This window comes from Pseudonaja textilis, chromosome Z (genome assembly GCF_049901715.1).
Source record: "Pseudonaja textilis isolate UNSWEBS1 chromosome Z, rPseTex1.2, whole genome shotgun sequence".
NCBI classification, from domain to species: domain Eukaryota; kingdom Metazoa; phylum Chordata; class Lepidosauria; order Squamata; family Elapidae; genus Pseudonaja; species Pseudonaja textilis.
The window spans coordinates 97603721-97616967 of record NC_142008.1 but is presented as its reverse complement, the minus strand read 5'-3'; the positions used below and the strand labels follow the sequence as shown (position 1 = coordinate 97616967).

General features: G+C 35.2%; 1 protein-coding gene across 1 annotated transcript in view; it reads left to right on the top strand.

Annotated features, from left to right (window-relative positions):
• SKAP1 (src kinase associated phosphoprotein 1) overlaps positions 1–13247 on the top strand; it is a 502719-nt gene that overhangs the window by 338449 nt on the left and 151023 nt on the right. The window lies entirely within an intron of this gene.

The window sequence follows — 13247 nt, the reverse complement described above, 5'->3', positions numbered from 1 at the left end:
CTTACTAAATTTATTGATTGATCACATTTATATAGCTGCGCATGTCATAAAAATGATTCTGAATAGCATACATCAATCAATAGAACAGCAAATACATAAAAATTGCAATGAAGGGACTTCCGATGGTCAGGCAAGGATGAACAGAGGTGCAGAAGCCTGTCTGTGGGTTCAGTTAATCTCTTTTTGTGGTTGGTACAATCCTTTGAGGGTGCACGAGTCCCGGAGAGATTCGTGCCGGCGTGGAGGAAACTTGGGCTGCAGTGTGGGGAAGGCAACCCCCTGCAGCGAAGAGGAGCCCTCCAGAGCCCAACAAGCAAGAAACAGCTGCCTATCAATGGCTGCTCCGAAGTCTGGACTGACACCGATGTAAAGAAGTGAGTGAGTGACAGTTTGTGGGATCATTAGTGAAGAGTGTGGCAGAGAAAATTAGCGGCAGAGAGGATGATTGGAATGCTATAGACTCTTATAAGGCTGTTTCAAGTGTCTGTCCGGAGCCCTAAAAGGAAACGGCCAAAAAACAGATGCGAGGCAAGTGAAAGTGAAGGGGGTTGGCAGACAGAAGAAAGATAGAGGACAATAATGAGGGAAAGGGAAGATTACGAGGTTGGGAGATATACCACACCGATATTAATAGAAGGGAATCTAGCAGCTGGAAGGTGACTGGAAGGTGAGGAGGATTTGGACTATTTCATTCATTTTTTATGCTGAAAGACTTTATTAAATCAGAGACAGGAAGATCAGAGCTGACAGAAAGAGGCAGTGTGGCGCCACAGGTGATACTTAGAAACCCTGAAGTTATCATAACAATATAATTGATGTAAACCTCTTAACTGCCCTTCAGGGAGTATACTGATCTAACTGAGGAAGTGGTTCCATCTGAAGAAAATCAGGAAAATTGAACACTAAGGAACACTTAGGAACACTAAGACAAAAGTAAAAGTGGAAGCTTCCGAATGTGTGGAGAAACCATGTAATTACAATCACTACTCAGGATTTCTTACCTCCCCACTTCTGGTGCATTTGGAGTGTAAGCTCAAAAACTTAGAGATGGAAAACTAAAAACTTACTTTAAAATTCCTTATTTCCCCTTTGTTACTCCCTTTTTCCGGTATACATTTGCTCATTTTTTTCTTTATTTTTTCTTTATTCCCCCACCATCCGGCACTATGATGAACTATCTCTCCTTCTTCAATCTCTCTTTATAATGATTATAAATATGTATACTGGGGAAAGGAAAATTGATTGTTGTAATTGATTGTTAAATAATTGAATTAACTGATTTAAGTGATTTATTAATTCATTGTGCGATCACAACTAATCCACTTGGGGACGAATGTAATACTGTTTGTGTTTAAGAATATTTAAAATAAGGTTAGATAATACATATATTTTTTTATAATATTTAAATATAGTGGGATTTGGATATAATATTCATATATTTTTTTATTACATGAAGTTATGTATAGAGGCTGAACATTGAGCCCTTACAAAATTATATATGTGATTTAGAATTTGGATTTAAAATAATACAGTGATGATATTTTTATTTATAAGAACTTATACTCCAGTAATTAGCTAAAAGTACAGCTATTCAGCAGATAGATAGATTAAATAATTAGACATCGGTCAATCCTAATATAGAGATTCTAATATTGAATGTTAATTTGGGATAATAAAATTAATATATTACAACAACAGAAACAAATCTTAAAAGAAATGACTTCCACAACAACTACAGCTTTGAAAACTGGAAGAAAGGTCACTCCGGCGTTAACAACTACATCGGCAACTGCTTCGCCCATGGCCCAAAAAGCCATTGAAGAAACATTACCAATGGAGAAACAAGCTAACATCTTGAATGCCAACATCCAATCAATTCTGCTGACTTTACAGGAATCGATGAAGAAGCTGCAAGAAACGATGAAAAACCATAATGAGACGAGAGCAGATATCAATGAACTAAAAGAGGAGAGGGGGAAATTAAAAGCAGAAATGAAAGCGGACGTCTCCAAAGTAGAGGACAAAGTTGGATTATTACAGCAGGCCTTGGAGAAAAATGAAGCAACAATAAAAGAGGTAGAGAAAAGGACAGAACAAACTGAAAGGAAATTAGAAAGGATAGACGAAGAATTAAAGAATGTGAGTAAAGAGATGGAGGATTTGCTGGTCTACCTAGAGATGGATAAGGCTGCTACATACTTGAGATTCCAAAATGTAGTGGAATCCAAAGAAGACGACTTGGAACAACTAATGGCAGGAATATTGGCTGGACTATTGGAAAAGGATAAAGATGACATCTTGAGGGAGTTTGATGAAGTTTACAGGATTAGCACTAATTATGCGAGATGCCACAAATGCCCAAGAGAAGTCCATATATGATTTGCAAGAAGGAGTGTCCGGGATATCATATATAGGATGTCAAGAGATGAAACAATCAAGTATAAAAGCAAAGAAGTCTTGGTTCTCAAACAAATACCAAGAAGAGTAAGAGAACAAAGAAGCTATTATAAATTCTTAGCAGCTTACCTAAATCAGAAAAGAATTGTATTTAAATGGCTAATCCCAGAGGGGATGTTAGTTTCTTGGGACGAAAGGAAAATCAAAATAGACTCCATGGAAAAGGCCCAGGAATTTTATGAGCGATTGGAAGGCCCAGAAGACCAGAGCAGTAAGGATGAACTGATAATGGACTCCCAGGAGGATCAAGGCTATCATACGAACAGAGATGGAACTTTAGGAAATCAAGGAAATACTAAATTACAACAGGAGAGAGAAGAAAGTAAGACACATCTTCAGGCACAAGGAGAGACCAGAGCCATTACAAGACAAAGAGCGAAACAGAACTTATTAAATGGAAGAAGAAAAGAAACTTCTATCAATTAATATAAATGGCTTAAACTTGATGATAAAAAGGGAAAGGATAATAGCCAAACTAATCAAACAAAATGCTGATATAGTATGTCTACAAGAAACTCATATAAAGAAATCAGATGAAAAATACTTAGAATGTCCGAAATCAGAGAAGCTATTCACCGCACCAGCAGACGCGGTGGGGAAGAAAGGGATTGCAGTATATGTTAAAGAGGATTTGAAAGCTGATTTAATATGGTCGGATTCTGAGGGAAGAACTCTGGTTTTGCAGATCTGGATTAAGGCCATCCCAGTTCTCTTAGTGGTAATCTATGCCTCGAAGGGAGATCAGAAAGTGTTTTTTAAATATCTTTATGGAAAAACAGTAGGATTGGAAAAAAGAAATATTTGTATTATAGGGGACTTTAATTCTATTGCTGATTATCAAAAAGACCACAGTAATGGGGGAAGGAACAAAGGGAAAAAAAGAGAGCTTCCCAAAATATGCATGGAAATGATGGAGTTAAATTTGATTGATATATGGAGAAGATTACATCCTGAGGAAAAACAATTTACATTCTATTCAAATCCTCATCAAATATGGACACAAATTGATATGGCATGGATGAATGGGGAAATAGCAAATGAGATAAAAAGGATTGAAATTCTACCCAATGAATGGGCAGACCACAATCCAATTCAGATAATATGGAAGGGTAGGAAAAAACCCAAGAAAAGATGGATATTAAATAAGATGGACAGTTAATAAGAGAAAAAGAATATATCAACAAACTCAAGGAGGAATTAAACTATTTCTTAAAGGAAAATGATAATGGAGCAACTACGAAACAAAACATTTGGGATACAATGAAGGCAGTAATAAGAGGTATAACAATCTCTTATAATGCCAAGAGGAATTAGGAAAAATATGCCCAGCAAAACAAATTACAACAAAAAATTAAGGAATTAGAAACTCAATTACAGAGTACCTAAAGGATTCAAAATTGCAAAATCAGATAACAATAACTAAACATAAATTGAATTTAATTGAACAAGAGAGAATGATTATAAATTTGAATACAACTAGACAAACTTATTTTGAGCATGCCAATAAGCCAGGGAGATGGCTATCATACAGATTTTAAAAAAAGAAAGAAAAAAGATTGATATACCAGCTAATAGATGGAAAGGGGATATACAACAGGAGATAGAACAGAAAAAAGAAATTGCCCATAAGTACTTCGAAGAGTTATATAAAAAGGAAGAAATTAACGGAGATAGGATAAGAAGCTATTTAGATGAAATGAAGGATAAAGCAATTGGGGAAGAAATGGAAGAATTATTAAATAAAGACATTATTTGGTTCGAATTGAAATCAGCAATAGCGAATCAGAAAAACAACAAATCCCTGGGACCAGATGGGATCCCAGGGGAGCTGTATAAGGCAATAGCAGAACAAATAGGACCTTTTATGGTGGAAGTTTTTAATGACGTTTTATTGGCAGCCAGGATGCCAGATTCATGGAGGGGGGCATTGATTTCTCTGATCCCGAAGGAGGATTCAGATCCCCGATATATACAAAATTATAGGCTGATTTCATTGTTAAATACTGATTACAAAATATTTACTTCTATTATAGCAAGTAGACTAAAAAGGATGTTAAATGAACATATACATGAAAACCAAAATGGATTTCTTCCAACCAGACAAATCAGGAATAACTTAAGAATAGTATTAGATGTTTTAGAATTTTACAAAGCCCACCCCGAAAAACAAATTGCACTTATGTTTTTAGATGCAGAGAAGGCCTTCGATAATTTAAATTGGCAATTTTTAATCCAAAAAATTTATAATATGAATTTAGGTACCAAATTTGAAAATATTATAACAACCATTTATGATAACAACAGGCGAATATTATAATAAACGGGGAATATACCTGCCCAATAAAAATAGAAAAAGGAGTCAGACAGGGCTGCCCACTCTCACTCCTGCTCTTCATATTATCACTAGAAGCATTATTAACGCAAATTAGACAGAACCCAGACATAAAAGGATTAAAGGTTAAGAAAGAAGAATATAAGTTGCAAGCGTTTGCGGATGATATGATTTTTTTCATTGAAGAACCAATAGAAAAAGGACAAAAATTGATGAATGAATTAGAACAATTTGGAGCAGTAGCAGGACTAAAAATTAATAGGAAGAAAACAAAATTAATGACCGAAAATTTAACAGAAAAACAGAAATTAGAACTAGAAGAAGTTATGGGAATACAAGTGATAAAGTTAAATACTTAGGAATATGGTTGACAGCACATTGTAAGACACTTAAGGAAAATAATTATGATAAATTAATGCAACAGGTAAAGAAGGATTTAGAAACATGGGGCAAGCTGCAACTTTCATTATTAGGCAGGATCGCTGCTATTAAAATAAATATTCTTCCAAAATTCCTCTACATATTTTAGACGATCCCAATCAAAGTACACAAATTTTTTTTTTGAAGAACTTAATAAAATAACTGTAAAATTCATCTGGCAAGGGAAAAAACCTAGAATAAACTTAAAGGCTATGCAGGATATGAAGAGCAGGGGAGGGCTGGCACTTCCAAATTGGGAGTTGTATTATAGTGCAACCTCTTTGGTATGGTTGAAGGAATGGGTGAATTTAACCAATAAGAGAATATTATTCTTAGAAGGCCATGACTTACAGAGGGGGTGGCATGCTTTTCTATGGGATGTTGGGAAAACTACCCAGATATATTTTCATAGACATCTAATCAGAGATTCATTACTGACTAATTGGAAGAAAATACGGAAAAAACATTATTTAAAAATACCAATTTGAATCTCAACAATGGAGGCGATGATTCATCCAAATAACCTGGATATTACTAAAATGATTAAATATAAGGACCTATTGGATACACAAGGAAATCTGAATCGTGGCAAGAACTCCAAGATTGGGGATTAAAAATTGATCAGTGGACATATTTTCAAATTCAAAGTAGATATAAACAATAGATATTAACAATAAACTCCAGCAATTGGATAAAATTTGATTAGGATCAGCCAAAAAAAATTTAACAAAATTTTACAATTATTTATTAGAAGTAGAACTAGAAGAAGAAATTGTAAAAGGGAACATGGTAGCCTGGAGTAGGAATATAGGATGTAGTATCACCATAACAGAATGGGAAAAGGTCTGGGGTAGGAATAATAAAATTACAAAATTGGTAGCATACAAAGAAAATGCCTATAAAATGTTTTATAGATGGCACCTTCCTCCTTCGAGATTAGTGAAGATGCACCCCAATATGAGTCCGAATTGCTGGAAATGCAAAAAAAAAAAAAAAAAAGAGGGAACATTCTTCCATATGTGGTGGTCCTGTACAGAAGCTCAAAAATATTGGCAGAAAATTAGAAATTGGCTGGAGGAAATGACAAGAGAACAGATCGAATTCAAACCAGAGTCCTTTCTATTAGGGATCTTTGATAAATACCAAAAAAAGTGAAATATATAATAATACATATTTTGACAGCGGCCAGATGGGTTTTTGCACAATGTTGGAAACAGCCTCATGTTCCATCAGAGGAGATGATTATTCAAAAAAATTCAAGTTGTGCAGAAAGGTACAAATTAACCCTGGCATTAAAAAATAAAGACACTTCAATATACTACAACAGCTGGAACTGCTGGTACAAATGGATAGATCAAAGATAGATTTCACACTAAAAGAGGATAGGGTAGAATCGTAGCAGTGATATATAGATATATGTAAGAATTAAGCGTGTATATGGCATAAAATAAGGATAAAAAGGAGGTCTCACAAACTGTTGAAGATGAAAATGTTTTTAATTGTTTTCTATCTTTTTCCTTCTATTTTCTTCTTCATTCTTTTCTTTTTCTTTCTTACATTTATATATGTGTTGTTGGTCTGTTTTAATTGTAAAAATCAATAAAATTTATTTTTTTAAAAAATTGCAATGAAGTCATCTTAGAATATTTTTGATTCCCCAGGCCTAAAGACATAACCAGATCTTCAGGGACTTTCTGAATGATAGCAGGATGGAGCTAATCTAATGTGGGGTGGGGGGAGGAATATTCCATAGGGCCAATGCCATTGCAGAGAAAAACCTCTTCTTGGGACCCACCAAATGTAGTCCTGCCAGATGGTACCCACAATATGCCTTCTCTGATATATTTATAGGACAGACTGACTGGGAAGCCATTGTTCTTGTTGATGCTATATGTGTTTCAATAAACTGGTTCCCCAAATACTTAAATGACTTAACTTGTTCAATCTCCTTATCATCTAGGGTCATCTATGTCTCTTTGATCTTTTAGCAAATACTACTTCCTTGATTTTGTAATAGTTTATCTGTAAGTATTCCTTCCTAGAGTAGGTGCCAATTTCTGCCAGGAAACTTCTCATTCCAGTTATTGTTGTTGACATGAGTTGGCAAATGGTGTTCTTCCACCTTAAGCCAATGAGCTGCTAAAGCCGCACAATGTTTTTATGATCCACTGAAGCTACACATTTTTAGTAGTCAGTTTTTAAATGTTTATGGAAATATTGACTTGAAGAAGATCATCACCAACCATTTCTAGTAATATGAAATCTATTTTTAAGTACTAGTGGTTCACAGGCTAGATGTTCTTATCCTGGATTGCCTATATAAGTAATCGCAGTCTTGATACTCAATTAGTTTATCCTGACTGAAGGAAATGGCACGTTTCAATTTCTTTAAGATTTTGACTTACAGGACCTGGAATGCTGTTTTTAGGAAAATACTTGTTTTTCCGGAGCACAAGAAATCTAAGAAAAATTATGGCACTCAGATGTAAACTTGTGCTCTAGACCAATGGTATAGAAACAACTACAAATGAACTAATGGCAAGGCAAGGTTAGAGAAGAGGGTGTAAATAACATGCACTTTACCTTCCACATTTTCTCTCATATCCTGTTCCTTTAGGGGCTATAGGGCGAAGGCTGAAAGTTGAAGAGCCCAAGTCTGTCAACCTCTCCTCTCAACCTGTGATCGTAAATGAAAATATTTGGATAAGGCATAATACAGAGGCCATTTTTATTTACATATGAGAGACCTAGCTACACATACATCAAAAGCCTCCTTCTTTTATTCAACCCTCCTGCAGCACTCCTCTTGTCTTTCAAGCAGCTAAATATATTATTTAATGTTCCACTTTGCCATGTTTATATTAATTAGGGTGGTTAAATCAATATTGTCAGACTTTCTGTACTCCTCGCTCCCAAGCTTAGAAAGGCACAATAGATCACAGACAGGAGTGTTTGGAGCATGGGAGTGAAAACTAGCAAGACACACCTTGTGCTTTCCCCCATCCCCCTTTTAATATGTTTTCACTGTATTTACAGATAAAAGCTTCACATTTTCTCCAGAATCAAGTGATTGGGCCATGTATTTTTTTATATTTGGAAATCAGTGTGAAATTATACATGTGTGAGAAAAGTAGACTAATAATAAATAAAATAAAATATGGCACTTTAGGAACATTCAAAATGCTTAATATGAGTTCTTTCATAATCTTTCCAGCAGGCAGGTCAATATTACACCCATCCTTGGAGAGTTAGAATCTGTGAAAATATCAATTAGTCTTAGACCAAATACTAAGTCCTTGCCAATATTTTGAGATGAATTAGTTAACAACTCAAAGGTTCTTATCACAGTCACTAGCTGTTCTTCTCTTATTCCGTGCTATAATTTTGGGCTACTTTCATTAGAAAATAGATTTGGTGGATGAGAAAGAGAGATGATTGAAGAGCCATTCACTGCCAATGGGACAGCAGCAAACCATCACTTTTGCTACCTTGATCTTGTTTCCTTGTTATAAATGAAAGGAGGAAATGCTGCCCTTCTGACTGACCTTGAAATGGGTGATGGTAGCAAGATGATATGGTGGTTTGCTGCCCTCATAAATGCCATAGTAATAGCAGCCACCCACTCTAGTTTATTGCAATATTTCTCCTGCAGTGGAATTGAGCTATTAATTAATTGGTTCTTCTTTCCATTTTCAATACTATCTTCCATTATGATGGGAACATAAAATGTAGCTCTGACCAATTGGAATTATTATTTCAAATAACAGTTCCATTAATGAACTCTGCTCCTGTTATAATATTACAAGAATAGTACTGAAGATATACAAACTGAAGATGCAAAAATCTTTGTGTTTCTCATTTTTCATTTTAGACATTGTGATAGAATCATACACAAGTTACTTGTTACAGGTAGTCATTGCTTAACAACAATAATTGGAACCAAGAATTCCATTGCTAAAAAACATAGCTGTTAAGCAAGACAACATGTGACTGTAACTTGCCGATTTTGCTGCTGGCTTTTCCATTGACTCTATTTGTCAAAAGCCAACTGTGAAATGCATAAATGGTAATCTCATGATCACAGAACACTGTGATGGTCATAAGAGTGAGGACCAGTTGTAAAGTTCCTTCTTCAGCACTGTTGTGATTTTTGAACAGTTGCTAAAGAGGAAAGTTTTAAGCAAAGTCTACTGATGTATCTTTTCTGATAGTGCTTTAGTTCTCAAATAATTGGAGGGAGGAACTGAAAAATGAAAATTGAGCTACCTGACTTAACTATGAATTTTTAACTCCTACATCTTGATATCTATACTGTTTATTCAAGTACATTATTTATTATCTCTTCATTCTACAAGTTTTTGACTGAATTTTATGATGAGCAATAAGAATAGCATTATCTCAGATTGAGGGGTGGATTCAAAGTCAGCTTCAGAGACTTCCACAGTAAACTGAGATTTTGTCAAAATGATGAAGCAACCATTCCAGTCACAATACACTTTTGCACCTTGTGTATTTGAGGACAGTATCATGATCAAACACTAAAAGGGTGGAGCTTGTACTGCAGTACAAGTTTTTATCTTGTTTATCTCTGAAAACCTCTACATACAATTATGGAACCAAGCTGAGAAATAGATTATAGATCAATTATATTGCTTCATGTATAAATCTTAGGCTTTAATGACGAGCTGCAATTTTGTTCCTGTGAAGTGATGCTTATGTATAAACATATAAGTGTAGTGTCTGTCTAAATAAAGACACAACATTGCAAGAGCCATATCATGAACATACATTAACATTAAAATATTTCCTCCATTAAGTGAATGGGAAAGAAAACTGAGTGACCTCAAAAGCATTACAATATCATTCATGCAAAAGTTAAATAAGGACATAAGTAAACAGTGCTGCTTGAATCTGACAAAGATTGTTGTGGGCCCATTCTTGTCCTGCTGTAATACCAATATATTTCAGCAGGTGCCTAGGGAGCACTGTTTTCAGTATTTTTTTCCCATAGTCAAGTTGAATAAATGACCAAGGTAAGAACAATAAATGCATATTATTATTAAATGACCGAGGAAAGAACAATAAATGCATATTATTTGTAGGACCACTGATATATTTTTGAAATAGAACCTTCAAAGTGGCACACAAATACACTGTGTTTGTTCCTTTTTGAAATCCTGCCTCCCCTGGAATGAAGAATTTTGTTTCTTCCTCCCAGATAAATTCCTTCCAATTTATTCAGATGTCTGGTATAAACCTTAGAACAAGTAACTGGCAGACTAATTATAATTGGCGGGTTCTTCCTTTTGCCCTTTTTGAACATTGGACATAATATACTTTGCTTCCAGATGAGATACTTTTATCTATTTCTAAGAAAAAATTAATCAGGGTGGTGACTTACCAGGAATCATTCATTTTGGAGGTATCAGACATACACTGTCCAGGGTAGGATTGAAATAAGTTACCTACAGTAAAATTTTGTGATAGCTGGCTACTCTGATAATATATTTAATTAAATAAAAGCTGTTGTTGGCTCAATGAGTAGGCAATTATAAATGGAGTGAAAATGTTGAATCCAGTTTTGTGCTGAAATGCATCTATGGGTAGTATATAGAAATATATTTGCTAGAATTTATTTCTGTTTTTTTTTAATTAAGAGGATGCCAAGTTTCCTCCATTGATTCATATGATAAAAGAATTTCTTAGTCTTTAATTTGTTGTAGTGGGATCAGGAATTGGATCAATAACTGAATCAATAACTGAATTTGTCCTTTCCTTCCTAAATATACTCTGTAGCATTCTCAAAGTTTGCCTTTTATTGCTACATTTTGATTGTATCATCATTCCTTATATTATTCTTACATTATATTAGTAGTAATGATTAGCTGGAAGCATAGCATGCTATTGATTGATTTAAAAATATAATATACATTGGAATTAGATTGCAATGCAAAATGCCTTTGATCCAACATCTGTGAGATATTTTTAAAAAGTAGTGATTTTCTTGCTGAGGTTAGGGTTCTATCTGAGGAAGCATTTAACCTGAATGGTGCCATCATGATTAGGGTATAGTGAGGAGAGCCTTATAAGCCAAACAGGAGAGAATGAAAGATAAGTAGTCATTCTCTGTTTTAGACATCCGAAGAACCAACCCAGGAAAGGGATACAGATGAGCTTAGAAAGCTCTGATTCCCATTTGAACTATCAAACTTAGAATGATGGATTCACACTCTATCTGTATTTTCTACTAGAAAACTCCTTGTTTGTTTACTATGTATCCATTTGGGACCATGGCAGATAGCATACGTTCTCTGGATTTCTGCAGTATCACCAAAACTCCCAGCAATTCTTAAATTCTGCCTTTCCTTAATATCCCTATATAGCCAGAGACTGGAGAAAGCAGTCTCCTTCTTCTCTCATGATCATGCATCTAAAACGTAGTGAATTGGGAATAAGAATGGTAATCTGCCCACCAGAATCACTCTGATTGGAATGATGATCTGGCCCTTGTGTCAGATCAACAGAGATATTAATTAAGGAAACAGTCACTCTCAGCTGAGAGTTTATCTACACTGAAATAAATATTTTACCTCTGCTCCCTCCCCAACATGGCTGCTTACATAGCACAGCATAAGTTTATTTATTTTCTTCCTGGCATATGTGTTTAACAATGTCTGTCTAACTAGAATGACATTGGAACTTTGCAAGGGCTGATGAATCCGATCAGAACGGGCTGTAGCTTTCCATTCAGTCTCATTTTATTTGCTTGTTTGTTAAATTAATTTACCAGACAGCTTGTTTCAAAGTGATTCTTTTATATAAATGAAATCTAAGCCAAAGTACCTAATATTATTCCATGGCATCTGCAGGAAGGGCTAAAAGAGGCAAGCTGACTGTTATATCAGATCCAAGCACCATCACTTTGTATGTTTTAGCAGTGATCATAGTACTTCAAATACCATTTTGCTTTTTTAAACTTCCACCTTCAGAGATGAGTCTGAATAAGGTGTATCCAGTAGCACAGTCCTAGTCATTGTTAGATTGGAATGTTTTTCAGAAGATCATACAATATTTCCTCCATATTTAAACCTGAATAATCAAATCTTAAGTCTTTTACTGCAAAGTATAGTCTATAAGCTACAATGTTTGGCTTCACAGCATGTGCTGTTAAAACCAAACAAATCACCCAATAACTTTGCATACTTATGAGATAGTCCAGATGGGAAACCCAAAACCTGAGTACTAATGCTACCTTTATTGTAAGGTTACAGTAACCGAATCTTACAAGTCTGAAAGCAAATTCTCCCCCCAACGCCTTATTTTCCAGGAAATGAGGGAGGGTCCCTTTTAAGACCCTTTCTCTACTCCCATCCTTTTTTTTTGTGCTCAGATTTCCCATACTGTTGTCTAAGCTGTGTCTCTTCTATCTCTCAAAGTTATTTTCAAGCCTATTTCATCATGATATGTGAACCCAGAATTTGAAAAATGAGTTGCACGTACTGTTAAATTAATGAAAACTGAATATATTTATGCTGATCAGTGGTGGGATTCAAACATTTTTACTAATGGTTCTGTGGGCGTGGCTTGGTCAGCATGGCAGGAGAAGGATACTGCAAAATCTCCATTCCCTCCTCACCCCACTAACCTGCTTTCCAGCTCCGTTCTCCTGTGCAGGGCAACAAAAGAAGACCCAGACAAGCAGCTGGGACTTGGGAGGCAGACAATAGATGGGGGTGGGGTCAATCAGAGGTGGGATTTGTCGGTTCTCCAAACTACTCAAAATTTCTGCTACCGGTTCTCCAGAACTGATCAGAACCTGCTGAATACCACCTCCGATGCTGATATATAATTATTCCAGTATTATTCAAATTAAACTGAGTTTTTAACCAGTTTGAATAATTCTTGGTATAAACTGATAATCAATAAGGAAATCTCTGGTTATAATTTTCTTCTGTGCTATGGTAAAGGGCTAGAATCTCAGCATTATCAATTGTGGTTCATGGATTTTTTTTTAATCAACCAAAATGCAGGATTAGGC